The sequence below is a fragment of the Diceros bicornis genome, chromosome 9 (genome assembly GCF_020826845.1).
Source record: "Diceros bicornis minor isolate mBicDic1 chromosome 9, mDicBic1.mat.cur, whole genome shotgun sequence".
In the NCBI taxonomy this organism is placed as follows: Eukaryota; Metazoa; Chordata; class Mammalia; order Perissodactyla; family Rhinocerotidae; genus Diceros; species Diceros bicornis.
In genome coordinates this window covers 45,181,016-45,200,547 of record NC_080748.1, presented here as the reverse complement: position 1 = coordinate 45,200,547, position 19,532 = coordinate 45,181,016, and positions in this window count along the sequence as shown.

Below are 19,532 nucleotides of genomic sequence, written 5' to 3'. Positions count from 1 at the left end.
GAATGAAAATTAAAGTATACAGTAATTATGTACTTCTAGGAAGAGGTAGAAGAAATTATTTGTATGTACACAAGGAGTTTTTTTTTTATTGAAAATCTTTATTTGGGAAATTGGCACATAAAATTATACAGGAGAAGCCATCATCTTGATTTGTTCATTTGCATTTGGTCAATTTACATAAACGTTTTTAGAAAATTAAAAGCTAGATTTTATACCAAAGGTGCATTTTCTTGATGGATCTCAAGAATAAAACCTTCTTTCATTTTCCACAGGAAAGCCAAACTATAGTTTGTTCATTAAGGTTTTTAACCAATTTAAATTTCCAACAGAGATATGAGCATTTAATTTAACAAAAGTGGTATTATTTCCCAGCATCTCTTAAAATACAAACACTTTCAAGAGAGCAACAATTTATACCAAACTGCTGGAAAAATATTTTTGATTTATCTTTAAGCTTCACAATTAATATGCATATGTAGAAACACTCTTATGACCTCAAGTAAATGTAGTCTGACATTTTAATAGAATAAGAAAATGTTTTATTTCTATAGTGTGAAGTATTTCACTAGCCCTCAAAAGCATATTTGCTAGCTGTTTCTGCTTTATAAACTGGAATAGAACTTCCATTTGCCAGATGACCTATTATTTAGCTGATTCGTGGATGTGTTTTATAATTTAAAGGTCAACACTATCCATTAAACTTATTAACATGAAGCAATATGCTTTTAATCAAAACTGCTTCTGGTTTAGCCTCATTACTTTTGTGTCATGAATGCTAAGGGAAGAGGAAGATTTTAATATTTTAAAACTATGTTGACCATCTCTAAAAGGGAGTGACAGTTATCAAAAATGGAAGAACCAAGTGAGACACTATTTTATTTCTTAGAGAATAATTGAGAGAAATTGTTTTGTAAGGTTATGTGGGGAAGCAGAATTTTTTACCCCAATATGTGTCTCTTTGGCTTGATTATTTTCAAAACAAAAGACTCAGAGAGAAACTTGAAACTTCCTTGTAATTGCCTAAAAGAATTTAAGATAAAAAATCTGTTCCAGGTAGGAGCTATCACCATAGATAACTACAGTATAATATTAACTAGATGTGGTAGACAGGGAGGAACCTAGCAAGGCCCATTTGATCAAGGTCCTCTGCATGTCCCATCGCCCCAAACATTTGTTTACCAAGTATTTGCTTTTCCATTTCCACGTGAATTGCCTTCCTCCCCTTTGAGTCCCAAACCACTACCCCCAACATCCTCTTTTGTCTTTAGCTGAAGATGGTACTTAAGGTGGTGGCTTCTGCCATTTTGGAAAGTTACTCAGTTTTCCTGGGTTTCTCCCATGTATACAGTTATTAAACTTTGTTTGATTTTCTCCTGTTATTCTGTATTATGTCAATTTAATTGTTAGACCAGCAAGAAGAACCAACAACGGTAGAGGAACATTTCTTCCTCCCCTATGGTTAGTAAAACGCTGTTGAGTTTGCCATTTCTCTCTTTCAGAGAAAAATTCCTAAATCATTGTGATTAGTTCTTCCTTGGTCAAGAGGTTCCATTTTCCCTTTTTTGCTCATTTACCACTTTCTCTTTAGAGAATATTTACAAGGATCTCAAAGTTTCTATGGAAAGTAAGATTTTTATTCAAGGGCAGTTTGGTCCTGGTTCTCAGCCATTTCTTTTTCTTCCAGATTGAATATCTTCTTTCTCTGCTCTCTTCAAGGTCTCTATTACCTCTATTCTTTTCAACTCAACGTTACCCCTTTGGCTCTTTCTTCCTAACTTCCTACAGAGATTTCAGAGAGTTAAATAATACAACAAAACAAAACTGGATTGGCAAGCATTTGTCTAGATCTTCCTTAGATTCTGGCTGCCTTAAATCAACATTTCTGTTCCAGGGAGCAGAAGCAGCTACACTCAGAAGGACACTTAGAACTCCTGCTACATTTTTAGACTCACACATGCTTCACTTGGTGATCGGGTAGTGTCTTTGGGCAAAAAAAGGTATTCTTTCCCCTGGCTAAACACAGCACAGCACTAGGATGTAATATTTAGTGAGCAAAGAATGGGGTGGATTTACTTGGTGCCTCTGTGCTTTATGTTTTGTGTTTTGTGTGTAAGTATTCCTCTTAGATACTAATGAATATATGCAGACTATTTTTAAATACTAATTAAAAACATAATAGGGATAGTCAGAAGTGCTTTTGTCATTTCAGAAAAATGTTGACTTTGTGCTTCCACACAACTCAAATATACACATTCACATTTACATTTTCTTCCTTTCTCTTAAATGTGTGAAAGTTTAATACAACTTAATAATTTATGGTATGCTATAGCAATTTATTTATTTTTTTAAATAGAATTTTAACATTTTAGAAACTGAAATTAGCAATAGTTTCATTTCTCAGTTGCACTTTAAACTAAAGTTACACTTTAGACTAAAATAAACAAGACTTTTATTCTTCACACCATATTATGCCTTCACAACAGATTAAGATTAACACAGACAACACAGTTGTACAAAGCTTTAAAATATTAATATTCTGTTAGAGATAGTCAACAAATTTTTTAAAATTATGTAACAAATGCTGTGTCAGTTTTCAAACTCACTAGTTAGGTGGGTCTACATGTTCACAGTATTTTACATACCTCTAGTTTTTCTTCTGCTTTGGATTTGGGGAGTTATTTGGCTTAAAAAAATATGTAATTCGTCAGATTCCTAAACATTTTGTTTCAGGAGTTCAAATTTAATTATTCTTTCAGCTTTTTAGTTTTCAAATTATATTTAGATTCCTTTATACTCTTTATTCTCATACATTTCTCTCAAAAAACATTCATAAATAAGATTCAAATACAGCAAACTAAACATATTAATTATATAGGATAACTTACTCTTAAGTGAGCCCTGGGACTATTTTTAAAAAGCAAAGCAAAGTTCAGAAGTAGACAAAGAGGTTCTATTAAAAGGCTCGGAAAACAAAAAGTAGTGGTCCACATCTGAAACAGACAGGACCTAGTTCTCTGTACTTCTCTAGTAACAATATCCTATAATTTAAAGAAATGCAAGACTTTATAAATATTTAAATCTCATTTTTTCCGCTTGAAATTACTAAAGGACCAAACTAATACTTAGAATTATATTTAAATAGGATAATATTTTGAGTGATTTTGAGAGTTCTCTGACACTTTCTTTAATACACAGAGTCTATTGTGTTAAAAACATGTAAAATGAAAATTTAGGCCTTTGTGTGTGTATCTGTGTGTGTATATATATTATACGTGTATACATACAATTTAAATGAAACATGTAAATCATACATGCCCAGGAATTTATTCTTTCTCATGAATATATATCCTTCAACATGTTTTCAGGTATGTCTGAGTTATATTCATATACACACACATATATATAGCTAGTATAAATTGGTAATTACAGTTGCAATCATAAAAGACTTCATTGCAAAATTTCTCTACATATAAAGATAGAATTTCAGGAGGATTTTTAAATACAGCTATTTGAAACATATGGAATCCACAACACGTGTTTATCAGAAAACATTAATTTCTTAGCATATTGTTTACAAATATAGGTCAGAGAAAGTTAATTGTTCTTACACTAAAGCAAAAATGAATTAAGCTTGAATAAAATAACTTCTGGAAGAAACAGACTTTGATGACTACTTTAATCATCACTGTTATTGTTATATTTTGCCCAGCAAATTGTATAATCTGTATTATATTTATGATTTCTCTTTGGATTTTTTTTAACTGGTTTCCATCCAATAATTCAGTGCATTTTAGTCAGTAATCTTACATGAAAGAATGAAATAACCATGCCATTGTTTATAGCTGGGGTTTTATTAAAAATCAAATCTACATAGCTAAAGCATAGTAAAAATGTGAATAATAATTTAGATAATTTAAGAAATACAACAATATGCTACCATATATATATTGCGTGGATAAGTCTTCCAAAAGCCTAATGTTAGCAATCAACTTATATATCATTGATACACATTTTACTAACCATAATGGTCATTAATCAACTTGAAAACATATGGATTTCTCAATAATTCTTCTTAGAATTTAATGATCTACCTTTTCATAAAGAGTATATGAGAAGAATCATTTTAATATAAAATTTTTTAAAATGATTCAAATACAAAGGATTATTGTATAAAATTTAAATTGTTAGTTTAGATTAGTATTATTTTCAAAAATTACAAGTGGTTTTTTTTTCTTTATTTGAAGATGTTTTAATACAAATAATCACTGATATTAAAAATATTTTCCTGGCTAACTTTTTAAATTAAGTACAAGGAAAATTTTTAGAGCTAGAGCAATTCATTAGAAATTAACACGTATTGTGCTAAATTAAATTTACTCTGGTTTTTAGGCTATTTTTGCCTACCACTAAGTTATGAAAAGCACGTGTGAAACAAACACAGAAGCTCTACATGGGGTATTAGGTAACACTGCTCCAATAATATCCATTTTTCATTAATACAGCACCAACAGCTTTCTTTATAAAAGAAAAAAAAATCCTCACCTTAAATCTGTATTGTTTCTCCCATTGTTGAATAAAAATTCTATTCTAAATACTAAATCCTTTGAAAAATTTTACTGTATCTTTTTCATTTCACAATCTCTTTTGAAGGGGCTTCCTCTTCTGGCCAGGAGTGAATAAAATATTCTGTAACTACCCTCATGTCATAAACAACAACAAAATGACAAAATATTTTTTAAAAAGCAACCATGGTCTCTGAGAAAAGGGAAACAAATGAGGTGAGATGTACTCTTTCCTAGGGTTTTATGTGGACCCAATCCCAAGACTGTAGATCCAGGAGGGATCCATAACAGAGGCCAGGAATCTTGCTCAGCTAAAGAGATATTGAAGTCTAGGATGTCAAAATGGCTAGAAAATTCGAGAGTAGAGTATACTAGAGGAGGAATTTGCACATAGAAAGAGCTCAAGAAACTGCAATAGAGGTCTTTTTGAATCTTTGATTGAACACAAATCTGCACATTTGATGGATGAAAACTCATGAAATTAGGAAAGAATGATTTCCAAAGAAAGAAAAATTACTGGAAAATTGCAAGGCAAAGAATTCCAGAGCTTGTACAGTGCAAGTAATCAGTTGAGTTTCCTCTATCCAAAATGAAATTTTCTCACTGAATACAGGGGGCATTCAGTACAGACCTCAGAAGGACTTGCATTAGTGGTGAGGCTAAATTAGTCCTAGAATGAAGGCTACTCTAGATCTGACGTAAAGGAACTAAAAAAAAAACCACAAAAGGAGCAAACTAGTGCACAAGAATATAATGGCCTTCCAGAAAATCCCAACTACTGTTGAAATGAATAAAACAAAATACAGCACTTCTACCTGTAAAACACAGTGCTCAGAATCCAATAAAATATTACTAGACACATAAAGAAGCAGGAAAATGTGACCCATAACCAGGAGATACATCAGTCATTGGAAAGCGATCTACAAATGGCAAAGAACATGGAATTAGCAGAAAAATACATTAAAACATCAATTCTAAGAGTGTACCATATACTCAGGGATGAACACAATGGAGAGAGAAAAAAATAAAATAAAATAAAAACAAATGGAACTTCTAGAGATGAAAAATACGTTATCTGAACAAATATGTTTGATGGGTTACAAAACAAGTTAGAAACCACAGGAAAAAGAAAATTGGTGAATTTGAATGTATAGCAAAAAGACTTTCCAAAAGAATACACAAAGATTATATGTGAAACAGAAATAAAGTGTGTCAATAACCTCTGGTACCATAATCACCCGATCTAACACAGAGATGCACACAACACACACACACACACACACACATGCATGCATGCATGGTCCCAGAAGGACAGGTAGGTTAGCAGGAAAACTACTGGAATAAACAACAGCTGAACATTTTCAAAATTTATTGAAATCTGTAAACCTAGAGATCCAGAAACTAAATAAGCTCCAAACAGCATTAACACAAAGAAAACCACACCAACACCAAGGCATGTTACAAGCAAATTGGTGGAAATCGGTCATCAGGAGAAAATCTTAAAAACAGTAAATGATAAAAGACACATAAAGAGGAGAAAAAAAGATAAATGTGGCAACAGACTTCTTGGCATGGTCAGACCTAGCTAAGGTAGAAGACGATGTAACAATACCTTTAAAGAGCTGAAATGGAAAAACTACCCTGTTAGAATACTATAGCTATTAAAAATATATTTTAATGATACAAGTTAAATAAAGACTTTTTCAGACAAACATTGCTAGCAGATCTTCACTATAAGAAATATTACAGCAACTTCTTCAGGCAGAAGAAAAATAATACCAGATAGAAAATTAGATCTACACAAAAAAATTAGGAGAGCCAAAAATGGCAAATACATGAGTATATTCAAGTGCCCAAAGGCACATTCGCCATTACCTTCATTTTCCCGTCTTCCATTCACTTCTGAGTGTGCAGCAACCCTGGCACCTATCCTTACATCTCCATATCTCTAATGACACTTCCTAATAACCAAATCCAAAATCATTGTTATGGTTTATTTACTTGTTAGTTCTGCTGTAATGTGATGTTTATGACTAATTCTTTCTTTAGGAACCTCATATTGAGCTTCCAGACTGAATCTTTCCTGATTGTCCTCGTCTCATGTATTTAAATTTTCCCTGTCTCATCTCCCTCTGTACAATCCCATAAATAATGGTGTTCATCAGTATTTTCAACTGACCATTATTTTTTCTTTTACATAGGCATTTCACATTATCAAAATTATATATTCCCATACTTGTGGTTAACCACTTACATGTTGATTCCTTCCAATTATTTATCTTGCATTTGGACGATGGTGCTCACATATGGACTCATATGTTTAACTGTCAAACAAACTTTATTCATCACCAGAGTCTCAATCTGAAAACATCCAAAATGAACACATGATCTTCAATCCCAAAATGACTTCTATATTTCTATGTTCATTATATTGTTTAATGGTACCTTCATTCATCCTCTTGGCTACCCAGAAAATCACAATTCTTCCTTCTAGCTTGTTGTCACGGATCAAACAAAAATACATTGAATACCCTCTACATGCCAAGCATTTCATTGTGCACTAGAAATACAGAAATAGAAGGTAATATCTGTCCTGATGGAGGTGAGGCATTTGAAAGACAATAAAGTTACAAAAAAATATGAAAAAGGCCATAAGAGTAAAGGTAAGGAAATATCCAAGTCTCATTAGAGTGATCATGTCAGTTGAGACCTCATAGATGAAGTAACGGCATTGCCTGTTATTGAAAGTTGAATGGAGTTTGCAAAGATGAGAAACAAAATAAAACAAAATAAAGGTATCCCAGGTAGAGGAAAGCCAGAAAGGCTCGAAATAGAAGAAGAAAATAATTATATAAACATGAGTTAGTTAGAGGTATTAATGTTGAATCTTCAGCAGATCTTGAAGCAGCTTATGCATTTATAAGGGTATATCAAGTTGGATTAAATAGATAGACAGATGATAGATAGATAGATAGGTAGGTAGGTAGATAGAGAAAGAGAGAGAAATTAGAGAATTCACTTCATGATCCTTAAGAAAGGAAATGGTAAAGTCTTACTTGTGCTTTAGAAACATGACACACAATAGCATAAATAAATTATCATGTTGATAAAGAACTATCGGTGCCAGTAAAACAAACTTCTGTCTCTTTTTTTAAAACTTTTTCCCTATGGTGATTTGGCCTCCTTGACTTTGCCACCCACTACACTCCAAAGGGAGGATAATATGCTAATCTAATCTTTCCAATCCAATTCTCATTTTATTGTCTGATTTATGCAGAGTACTGAATTAAATCCACAGCCCCAGTGAATTTAGTTAGTATGTCCAGGGATTAACATGGGAGGAAACAACTACACAAAACAAAAACACCTTATGAGGAAATCACGACTCTTGTGAGATTTGGATATTGGTTTTTAAGTCACATTTATGGCAACAAGAATTATAGGCTGAAATGTGATGAGCGGTATTGCTGGCTTGGGCCTTTAATTGTTACATGCAGGAAAGGGATTCATTTGGATCATAAAAGACTAATGTGCGGCCAAAAACTACAAGCCCTCCAGGACAGCTTTGACAGTAGAGGAAACCACCATAGGATGTTCGAGTCCAACATGTAAAACGAGAAAGAAAGAAAGAAGCTCAATTCATACAGATCATGAAAGTTGGGGTTAGCGCTAGCAAATGAGTTTCTTCTTCCTTCCTGTTTCTGGAACAGAATTTTGTTTCTGTTACCAAAAAATAATCATTTCAGATGCATCCTGCACATCCCCTTTCTCCTTCGTAGGGACTTGAGTCCTTTTCTCCGTTTCTCTACTACTCCCACCCTTTCTTCTGAATTGTTCTCAATTACGTACAAATATTGTTTAGTATTCTCTGACAGCATTCCTTCAGCTTATTTGGTTAGGAGATTTTTACCTTTTCTTCCAACTAGATTATAAATTCCACTAAGGCAAGGGCTATCACTATCTGTTCAACTTGTGTATCTAGCACATAGATCAGTGCCAGAAGTCTAAAATGCATCCTGAAATTAGTGGGGAGTCATTAAAAGGGATTTAAGCAAAGGAAATGACATGATCAAATTTGCATGATGTATTGTTCAGGGGTCTATTGAAAAGATGAATAGAAGAGAACATAGTTTTAAGGACACTGATCTATTACTTGACTGCTCTATCTCCTGCATCATTCATTTCCTCCTCTCTGCTAGATTATTCCCATAAGCATGAAAACATGCTATCACATTCATAAAAACCTTCAATGACCTCATACCCCTTCCAGAACTATCCCAGTTTGCACGCTCCTCTAGAAAAACAACAAAAACTCTTCAAACATTAAAGGTGTTTCCTTGTGTATTTCCATTTCCATTCTCACCAATTCACATCTCATTTTTTCAAAATTTTTAAAAATGTATATTGAAGTATACCAAAGGCATACAGAAATCACAAGCCTACAGATTGATAAATTTTTACAAAAGGAAAACACTTATGTAGTCATCAACACTGTCATGATCTGGAAAATTTCCAGAATCTCAAAACCTTTCTTGTGCGCTTTGTGACAGGATGCACCAAAGCTGAACAATATCAATATTTCTATTACCATAGAATATTTTTATGTTTTCAAATGTCAGTTGTTTTTTCATTTGTGTATAAAATTAAACAGCATAAATGAGCCATGATTTATTTTTACTTCTACTTTTAATTGATACTTTGGTTAAGTTCTTTTTATTATGAAAAATCTTGCTATGAATATTCTTGTACATGTTGTTTGGTACACATATGTGAGCATTTTTATTGGGAGTGGAATTCCACATAATTATAGAATTACTAGAGCATGGTATGTGCACATGCAGAGATTTAGCAAAAGTTTTGCTAAACTTTTGTGCCAACTTAAAATCCCATGGAAAAAATGTAATGGATTCAGTTGCTCCAAATCCTCATCAACACTATACCCACACACACACACACACACACACACAATTTTATTTGGATTTTGAATGAATTGCATTGAATCTTTAAAGCAATGTGAAAAGAATAGACATATTAATGATATTGAGTCCTTCAATTATATTTTTTCAGGAAGTCTTACACATATTTTGTTAGATTACTTATAGGTTATAATTTTGTAGCTATTGTAAACAAGATTTAAAAATTCAGTTACTATGCTTATCTCAGTATAATGAAATAAAATTTGTTTTTATATTGATTTTGTATCCAAAAAATGAATACAACTTACCCATTTCTTACTAACTTATGTTATTAATTCCTTCCGTAGATTCCTTTATATTTCTCAAGTAATAAAATCATATAATTCTTGAATATTGACAAATTTTTTAAAAAGTTTTGTTACCTTTTTTACTTCCTTAGTGCATCGAGTAGAAGTTATAACTGATATTATTTTCTTTTTCTCGATTTTAAAATGAATTAACATTTTCCAATAAATCTGATGTTTGATATGGGGTTTCTGAAGCTATCCAAATCAGGTTAAGGAAATTTTCTCCTATTTCTACATTATTAAAGGTTTTATCATGAAATGATTCTGAATGTTGCCAAATGCTTTTTTCCTCCAGCTATTGATATGACATTAAGCCATTGATTTTCCTTTTAAACTCTTAATATAACGAGTTAACATCACTTGATTTTCTAGCATTAACCTATTTGTTTTTGTTTTTGTTGATACATTACTTGGTTTTATTAGTTTTTTATTTTTTTGTAAAAGATATATCGCTGTCTCTAAGTACTGAGTTGGCTATCTTATAATATTTCTTTCTTGTCCTATACCAGTTTGATTTTATTTGAAGTGAAATGAGGAATGTTGGTATAGTGGCCACATAAATGTGCTCCTCAGATCTCCCACTGCAGGGAGGAAAATTGATTGATAATACTAGCTACAACACCTCTGGGTCCACCCTAATGTACACACAAAGAACACATTTAGGTAGAATGCTCTAAGAAAAAAAAAGAAAAAAACTGAGAACAGCAGGAGTACAAGTGGAGGCCAATTTAGTTCAAACGATAACAGCTCTAACAGGAGAGTTGACCCTTACCTTGGCTGAAGATTTCTTAGAGCTACCCTGCCACCTAAGACTCATTCAAACTTCTTTCCCTTTCTTTCTCTTTTCACTGGTGTCAGATCTGCATTGTAATCTGAAGCTATCCCTGCCTGGTCCTTTTCCTCCTCTTTAATATTACCAGGCATTCCCTCTCATAAATCCCTTGCATATCTAATCATCCCCAGCATCTGCTTCTTGGAAATGGCAGATTGACACTGGTGGCACTATTTGTTTACAAGTAAAAAACAGATTAGAGACAGACTCTTTTCAAATACCATTTGGCGAGAAATTTTCCAAACCTCACCAACATCTCATGGAGCCTAGAAACTTGATGAGAAAATATGGTTTTACCAGAACTTTTATCTGATGGTACCAAGTAGGTTGCAATTCACTCATGAATTTATGATCAGAAAAAGAGTGATAAGCTCACGATGGATACATTTAGCACACTTCATCTCTTTTTCCCTGAGTGTGTGTCTGTAAAATGTACATATATTTACTAGAAAAGCTAACAAGCCCTTCTATGTTAGATTTGCTAGGTTCTGCTGTGAGTGCTTTGCAAAGACATGTTTTGATGAAATATTTATAAAAGCATTACCCCTTTTCTGATCAGAATCTATGGCACAGAGAGTAAACAACTCGCACCTGGTCATGGTGCTATTCAATGGCAAAAGAGAGATCTGACCTGGGCTGTCTGACTCCAGAGCTCATCCTACTTAACAAAGTATTGCAGTGTCTCCGATGAGTGAAATATGAATAAGGACAATTTTTGTCAAAAAGTGTATTCCGTATTATTTTATCGTGACCCTTTAGCAATTTTCATTCCAGAAAAATATTCAAAGTCAAGATCAAAGCTTTACACCATGAGATAAAAAATATCAAACACTAATTTAATTATGTCTGACTCATATTTGAATGTATGTTACTTATGTAAGTGTTTACAAATGAAAAGTATTTCATAAAAAATTTTTAATGTAAATTCTTCTTAGCTTTCTTACAACATCATTATCCTTTCATCTAAAATCTGATTCAGTAACCTTCAGGCCATAGCAATATAGGGCAAATATCTGCAAATATACTGCATTATATTAGGTAAGATTCTATTTATAAACCTCTTAAAGTTGGTGTAAATGATGAAACAGGTTAGTAAATGAACAAAAGAAGAGGTTTTCTTCTATGTTTGATATTCTGACTCAATTTTAGAAGTCTAGTTGAGGACTTTTGTCTTTATCCTTTCACCACATTCTCAATTTTCATTGAATTAATCAATAACTTGTAAGTAACAAGATAGGAACTAAGATAAACTGTAAAGGTGAAAACAAATTTCATTGAATAAGTTATTGGAAATACTCTTAAAATGGTAATATCCTCATCCAAAATTTTTAAAACTTGCCTATGCTCCTTATCTACAGAATAGTTTATAATGTTCTTTCCAGTTGGGCTCAATCTTCCTTTCTGGGCTCACTTTGTACCATTCTTTCCACCTAGTGACGTAATCAACCCAGAATGTGTCTTTGCATTTTTTTCATAAAGTTTTGTTTTCCAAAATTACTTTCCCTCTTTATCTTATCTGTTCAGATCATGCAGATTTTTATCCCTTCAGGCCCTAACAAAATGTCAGGTACATAGAAACATTGAAAAAAAAAAAAGTTATCTTTAATCGAATCTTCAGTTTTCAGGAATTGTTCCTTTAACTCTATCATCAACAGTAACATTGTACCAGCTGCCTTTTGAGTTTTCAGTAATATTGGATGGTTTGCATTTAGCCACAAGCATCTATGAGCCATGAAATTCCAAAGACTTTCTCAAGATGTGCCTGAATAGTAAGGAGGCTTACCACTTGATGCCCACAGAAGCTTCTGGGCTTCTGCTGACGTGTGTGAACTTGTGAGGTTCTGTACAGGCCTTCTCAGAATTAAATATGCATAAAAATCACCTGGGAATCTTAATAAAAGGTCAATTTTGATTCAGTAATTGGGGAGGCACTTAATAGTATGCATTTCTAACAAGCTTCTATGATGCTGCTGGTCTGTGGACTACACTTTGAATAGCAATATTGTTGAGTACTGCAACAACTCATATATTAAATTCAATCCTTTCTTTTATTTCCACAAACAAATATGTTTGTATGTAATACGTACACAATCTGTGGATGTGAGAGACTTTTAAACTTTTTAGGAAAGACTAAGTGTTTTAAACAGAAATACTGTAAACTAGTTTAAATAAAACAGCAGGGCTCATCACCCTGAAAGTATCCTTTACTCATCCCACTAATGAGGAGGTTGACTAGTTTTTGATCCTATTTTATACTAGCCTCTCTTCATTTAGTCGGTTCTTCTCTATGTATACCTCCCTACTTTCCTCTCCTTAACTTGTTCGTTGGCATTATGCATCATTTTCTTTACAGGGACATACCCACTTCAAGAGTATTCATCAAGGCACTTTCTTAAAGAAAGATACTTTCTTCCATTGGGAAATTCTGATACCAGTTATCAAGAAAATAATTGTTATCTCACTATACAATATAGGTAACACAAAACCACAGGTTCCGAACGTCTGTATATTACTGAACGCATTTAAGACTCCTCAAAGGTTTAAAAAAAAAAAAAAAAAACAACTCTGTAAAACTAAATCTAGTCATTAAATCATTGAATCATAAATAAGGCTTTGTCGACAAAATAATGTGCTTTCAAGTTGGCATGCAAATGTCTAAATAAAATGTATTTTAGTTTTTATTGAGATATTATTGGCTACGTATCTCTGAAAAAATAAAAAACCACATGGTATGATGGATAATAGTAAAATATTATTTTAAAAAGTTATTCATCTCTATTAAATTCATACAAGGTAAGAGTTTCAAGGACATTAGAATTAGCACTTCCAAGACTGTGTAGAAAGTTTCTCCACAGTCAACTTGTTGCTAAAGTAATAAAAATAATCTGTTGATTTTCTAAGAAAAATCATCTGCAATATGAAGAATGACAAATTCCCCTTCATGCTACTCTTCCCAGCATTCTTTGTCCTTTCTCTCATTAAATAGTAGAGGTTCTCTTGTGTGCTCTCTCTCTCTGTGCTTTCTGCTAAGAATATACAGATCTTCCATCATATCCTTCAGCTTTATGACAGTCTGATCAACTTCTGTTACACTCACAGTTTTATCACACATTCTTTTATCCATTTAAAGGAAGCACATAGACAAACTTCACAAGCAGAGTAACGTTTATCCTTTAAATTCTTCACTTGAAAAATTACTCGCTCAGGCTAAAAGTGTCTTTCTACAGAAAGAAAAATAAATTGAAATCAGAAGCCAATTCTCAGGAGGGATTATTCAAATAGAAATGACCTGATTTTTTGACTAGGAATAAATTTCCTGCTATAAGAAAAAGACAGCAAAGAGCTATGCATTAGTGATATTAGAAAACGAAAACATTACTCTCCAACCCACAGAATTTGGACAATAATGTTCCCAAACCACACATCGAATATTTATTTACTTACTCTTAAAATGTCTCTAGATTAAATAAATCTAAAGACATAAAATGATAAAATATGTTCATCTGCTGACAGAGGAATTATTTTCATGTATGCCTTTTTTTTCAGATACCTTTTTGTGGTCTAATAGTTTCAGCTTAGTAAAAACTATAAACAAATTAAAAAATTACAAAAGGGAAATATATCTTAACTCTCAGGGATAAGTCTTGAATGACGAAGAACATTCTTAAATGTGAAATATATCATTAGGAGATACAATAAAAGACTCCTTCCACAAAGTATTTATTATGCAATTAAAGTTATTAAATTCACCATGAAAAGGTAAATAAATTAAAAGTAATGATATGCTACCTGAAGGGACATGGGAGAGGTCAGGACATTTTAATTTGATGAAAGGGTTATGTGGTGGCACTTCTGGAAGAGCACAGTGTTAGTTAGCAAAAATACTTGTATGGTAGTGGTTACTGTATATAAAGAAAATGTAAGTTCCTCGCTGTGCACAAGAATGTGTGTGTGCATGTGTGTGTGTGTTGGTGTGTTAAGGTTTTTGGAGAAGAAGTGAGTTTATCTTGGAAAAATGCAAGTATGCTAAATAAGATATTGGACGTATGCATTACTTTTATTATTGTTATTATTTATGAGAAATACTGTTTTAAAATTTACCCATAATTGCACTCTGAATTAAATCAATATTATTATTTATCTATGTGAACTTCTTTGTACACATTTATTTTTTTCTACCTTAAAATGAAATCATAAATATGTTATATTTAGCTACAATCTTAATATTTTCATATATTAATACCAGATAATTTTACATTCTGTACTTTTAATTAACACCATTAATTAATCAAGTTTATTTTTCTACTATGTTGCATTTTGTTTTCCCTAACCTCTACAGCACTTATCTTATTTCTTCCTCATTATTGTATTTTCTTTGCTTATACTGTTGTGTGTGTGTTACAAAAATAATTTATATAATCTAATTGTATATCACAATAACAAATAATAGAAATTTGCTTATAGCTTGTTTTCCACTCATGAATATATCATGAAAATACAACTACTTGAGGTAAAAATTAAACAATTCAATCCTTTCTACAGTGGTTTAGTATTGCATGATAAGAATGTTCTATAATTATTTCAGTCTTTCCACTATTGATTGGCATTTAGATAAATTTGGGGTTTATTTTTGCCACACAAAACACCATAATAAATTTTTTTGTAGTATGCCCTGGCTACATGCATGTGTTTGTGCTGGTGTGTGTGTGTGTGTGTGTGTGTGTGTGTATTTGATTCCCAGAGGTGAGAGAAGTGGATCAAAGAGTTACTTTACAAATATTAAGAAACACATTTCAACATATTTGTTGAAGTTGATGTTTTTTTTTGGCAGTCAGTGAGCATGATCTTTTGTATACATTCATGCTAGCACTTAAAATTTTCATCCTTTGAGTTATGCTAATTTGAGAGTTCAGTAGTTATAGTTCATTTACTTTAATTTGCATTTTCCTGAACACTAACAAAATTGAGTAAGTTTTCATGTACTTTGGACATTTGAATTTCTAATTCTATGCATTATTTATTAATACCTGTGTCTATGTGTCAATTATGTTGTTATCATTTGTAATCAAATTTAGGAGCTCTTTGAATGTTTTAGAAACTACCCATTATATTATCATTTTACTTGAATATATTTTCTGCTATATTGTTTTTCTCTTGTTTTTAGTGTATTTTTCGATAAAATTTTTATTTTTTGTTATTGTCAAACATTGTCATTCCTTTGTAACTTCTGTCCTTTATAACTTCCTTAAATACGTTATCATATATTTCCTAAAAAAATTCTGAAATTTTTAATATTTTTAATGAACATTTCAGCATTTATTCCATTGAGATTTTTGTTGTTGTTTATAATTCATTGTTATAGTTCACATTTTTTTACATAGATAACCAATTGTGCCATTTACTAAATACACGTTCTATTAAACTATAAGGTCCAATACCAAAGAATACATTTTATTTCTTTACAATTTACTTTTCCTGTGCTCTAATCTCAACATCATACTTTTTTGTTTACAAAAACTTTTTTAAGTGTTAATACATGATAAGGCAAAGTTTCCCTCACCAAACTTATTTTAATATATTCATCAGCAATTAGCTAAAAGTTTAGCATATTCTAGACACTTTCAATTAGATAAATCGACTAAGGAGAAAGAACACAATGATGTGACTCCGACATCAAAGTCTGGATAACATGGTACCCACCACTAACTCTAGAAAAAGAGAGCAAGAAATCCAATAAATATAGCAGTTTGTGAGCTGTTCCTCAAAAGAAATGATGATTCTAGTTACTAGCACATAATGCTGAACGAAATTCATCAGAAATAAAGACTACTCAGTTTTAAGAGTTATCCTGCCCTCTCCCAAAAAACCCACAAACTGGAACTAAAATAGATTCCAACTCTTTAAGTCTATTCAGCACCAAACCATCAGAGTGAGAGAACTGAGCATTCTCACAAAAGGCATATTCTCCAAAATCCCAAACTGATGCAATTAAATAAGGTATTTAGAAAGGATGAATCTACCAAAGGATGGAGCCAGGATGCTAGGGCTCGACAATGAGAACCCTCAACTTTGAACTTGAGTTTGTTATTGGATGGCACATTTGTGTGTCTCTCTTGATGTGTTTGGGTGAATGTATTTTGCCTGTAGCAAGAAGATTGTCCCTTCTCTTTCATGGTCATATGGACGTATTACTTTCCAACTCTTTTAATTAGGTGTAGCCATGTGACTTACTTCAGCAAGATTACTGTGAATGGAATGGGCTTGTATATGCTTCTAGGAAAAAAAAAGCATTACAGAGCTGGTACACAATTCACCGTACGTGCTTTCTCTGCCTGAGAGGACTCTAAGGTCTTATGTTGTAATGGTCGTGTCATTACATGGAGTAGTTTGTTAACTAAGTCATGAATGAATATGGCTAATACAGCTCCACTAATGAACATTTTATGATTGCATTGGACATGTACTGTGAACTTGAAATAAATCTTTGCTTTTGGTTTGTTTTAAATTTTTATTAGACTTTATTTTTCCGAGAAATTTTAGTTTCATAACAAAATTGAGCAGCAGATACAGAAAGTTCCCATATACCCCTTGTCCCTTACATACAAAGCCTCCTCCATTATCAATGTCCCATAGAATGGTACATTTGTTACAATTGAAGAACTGACACTGACACATCATTATCACCCAAAATCCATAGTTTACATTAGAGTTCACTCTTGGGTTGTACATGCTATGGGTTAGGACAAATTTTAATGATGTCTATCCACAATTACAGGATCATACAGAATAATTTCATTGCCTTAAAAACCCTCTGTGGTCATCCTATTCATCTCTCTCTCTTCCCAACCCCTGACAACAACTGATCTTTTTACTGTCTTCGTTTTTGCACATTTCCAGAATGTCATATAGTTGAAATTGTACAGTGTGCAGCCTTTTCAGATTATCTTTCACTTAATAATGTGCATTTCAGTTTTCTCCATGCCTTTTCATGGCTTGATAGCTCACTTCTTTTTTGTACTGAATAATATCCCATTGTCTGGATGTACCACATTTTATTTATCCATTTATCTACTGAAGAACATTTTAGTTGCTTTCAAGTTTTGAAAATTATGAATAAAGCTGCTATAAACATCCATGTGCAAGTTTTTGTGTGGACATAACATTTCAACTCTTTTGGGCAAATATGAAGAAGCGTGATTGCTGGGTCATATGGTAAATATGTGTTTAATTTTGTAAGAAACTGCTAAACTCTCTTCCAAAGTGGCTGTACTGTTTTACAGAGCCAACATTAATGAATGAAAGTTCCTGTTGCTACACGTACTTACCAGCATTTGGTGTTGTCAGTGTTCCAGATTTTGGCCATTCTAATAGGTGTGTAGTTGTATCTCACTGTTATTTTAATTTGCATTCCCCTGATGACATAAGTTGTGATTTTCTATATTTTCCTCTCTGTCTGTCCAATTCAAGGGACATCAATTTGCCCTGTGACCTCCCTTCTCTGAAAAGAATTGATGGTTTTTCACTTTGTTCAGCTTTTTACCTGTTGTTAGGATGGACTAGTGAGTTTTAAGCTTCTTACATGCATGACCAGAAACCAGAAGACTCAAGAATCAATCTTTGTTGTTTTAAAAGATTAGAATTATTTTTATTTTCTGGTTTTTGTTCATTTGATTTTTGTAAGGAGTACTATATTTGTGAAATAAATTTGGAGAATTTTCATCTTTTTGCATACACTAACATCATGTAAATATTATTGGTATAATGAGTTTCTTAAAGGTTAAACAACATTTAGCTATAAAAAGAAGTAAAGTTCTGAGTTTTTTAAATGGTTGATTTAAAAGTATTTGTTCAAATTCTTCTGTGGACCTAGATTTTTAGAATTCTCTCCTTTTTGGAGTCAATGTTGACAATATGCATTTTTTTAGGAGATCTGTGCTGCATATTTAGATTATTGCTAGCGTTTTTAATCTTCTTGGTTCCTTTGAATATATTTCCTTCATAATTTTCATTTTGTATAATTTTGTTACTTTTCCTTTTTTTCCTTAATTTTCCTTAATAATTTTTGTTTCCTTCTTTATATCTTCTTTTGATTAACTTTATTGTTCTTTTTTATTAATTATTTTCAAGACCATAATAGAGATTATTTAGCTTGAAATTTAAGAGATTTTCTCCAGCAATCTTCTTGACCTTATGTTTCACTCTTCTTCAAGTCTTGGCTCAAAAATTACCTCACTTAGATGCAGCTACTCACAGTGGACAATTTCTGTAACATGCTGTAATAACTTTTACTAGATGACTATGAAATTGCACACACTGGATTTTTAATTGTTGAAGAAACATGGCAAAATAATCTCTTAAATTTGTACCATATTTTAATTTATTTGATTTCAACATATTTTTTTAAAATTCAGGTATACTTCAAGTACATAGTAATTTTTTATTTTTTCAGACTGGTAATAAACATTGTTCTGTTTATTACATTTTAATTTGAAACCAAGAAAAGAAAGATATCCAAAGGAATTCATTTTTAGCTTTCTAACAATTGTGTAAATGCTCCCAATGTGAATTTCAGGCAAATATTTGCTCTCGGACTATATGCATATATAACAATTTTACCAATCTATATACATTGATTTTGATCTGCAATACAAACAAATAACTGAATTTATACATGCTGACAAATTCTTAACCTCTCAAAGCACTTTTACTTTGCAAAATATTCATATTATAATGATTTATAGCATTTTTTATATGTTCAGTTTCCAAGATGTTTACGTAAATTTTTACAAAATTGTCCCTTTTGTGCAATGAGATTGAGAGACTGTTTAGGCAGAATTCAGAGTGCTGGAGAAGAAAAAGCAATGTAAAAGAAATG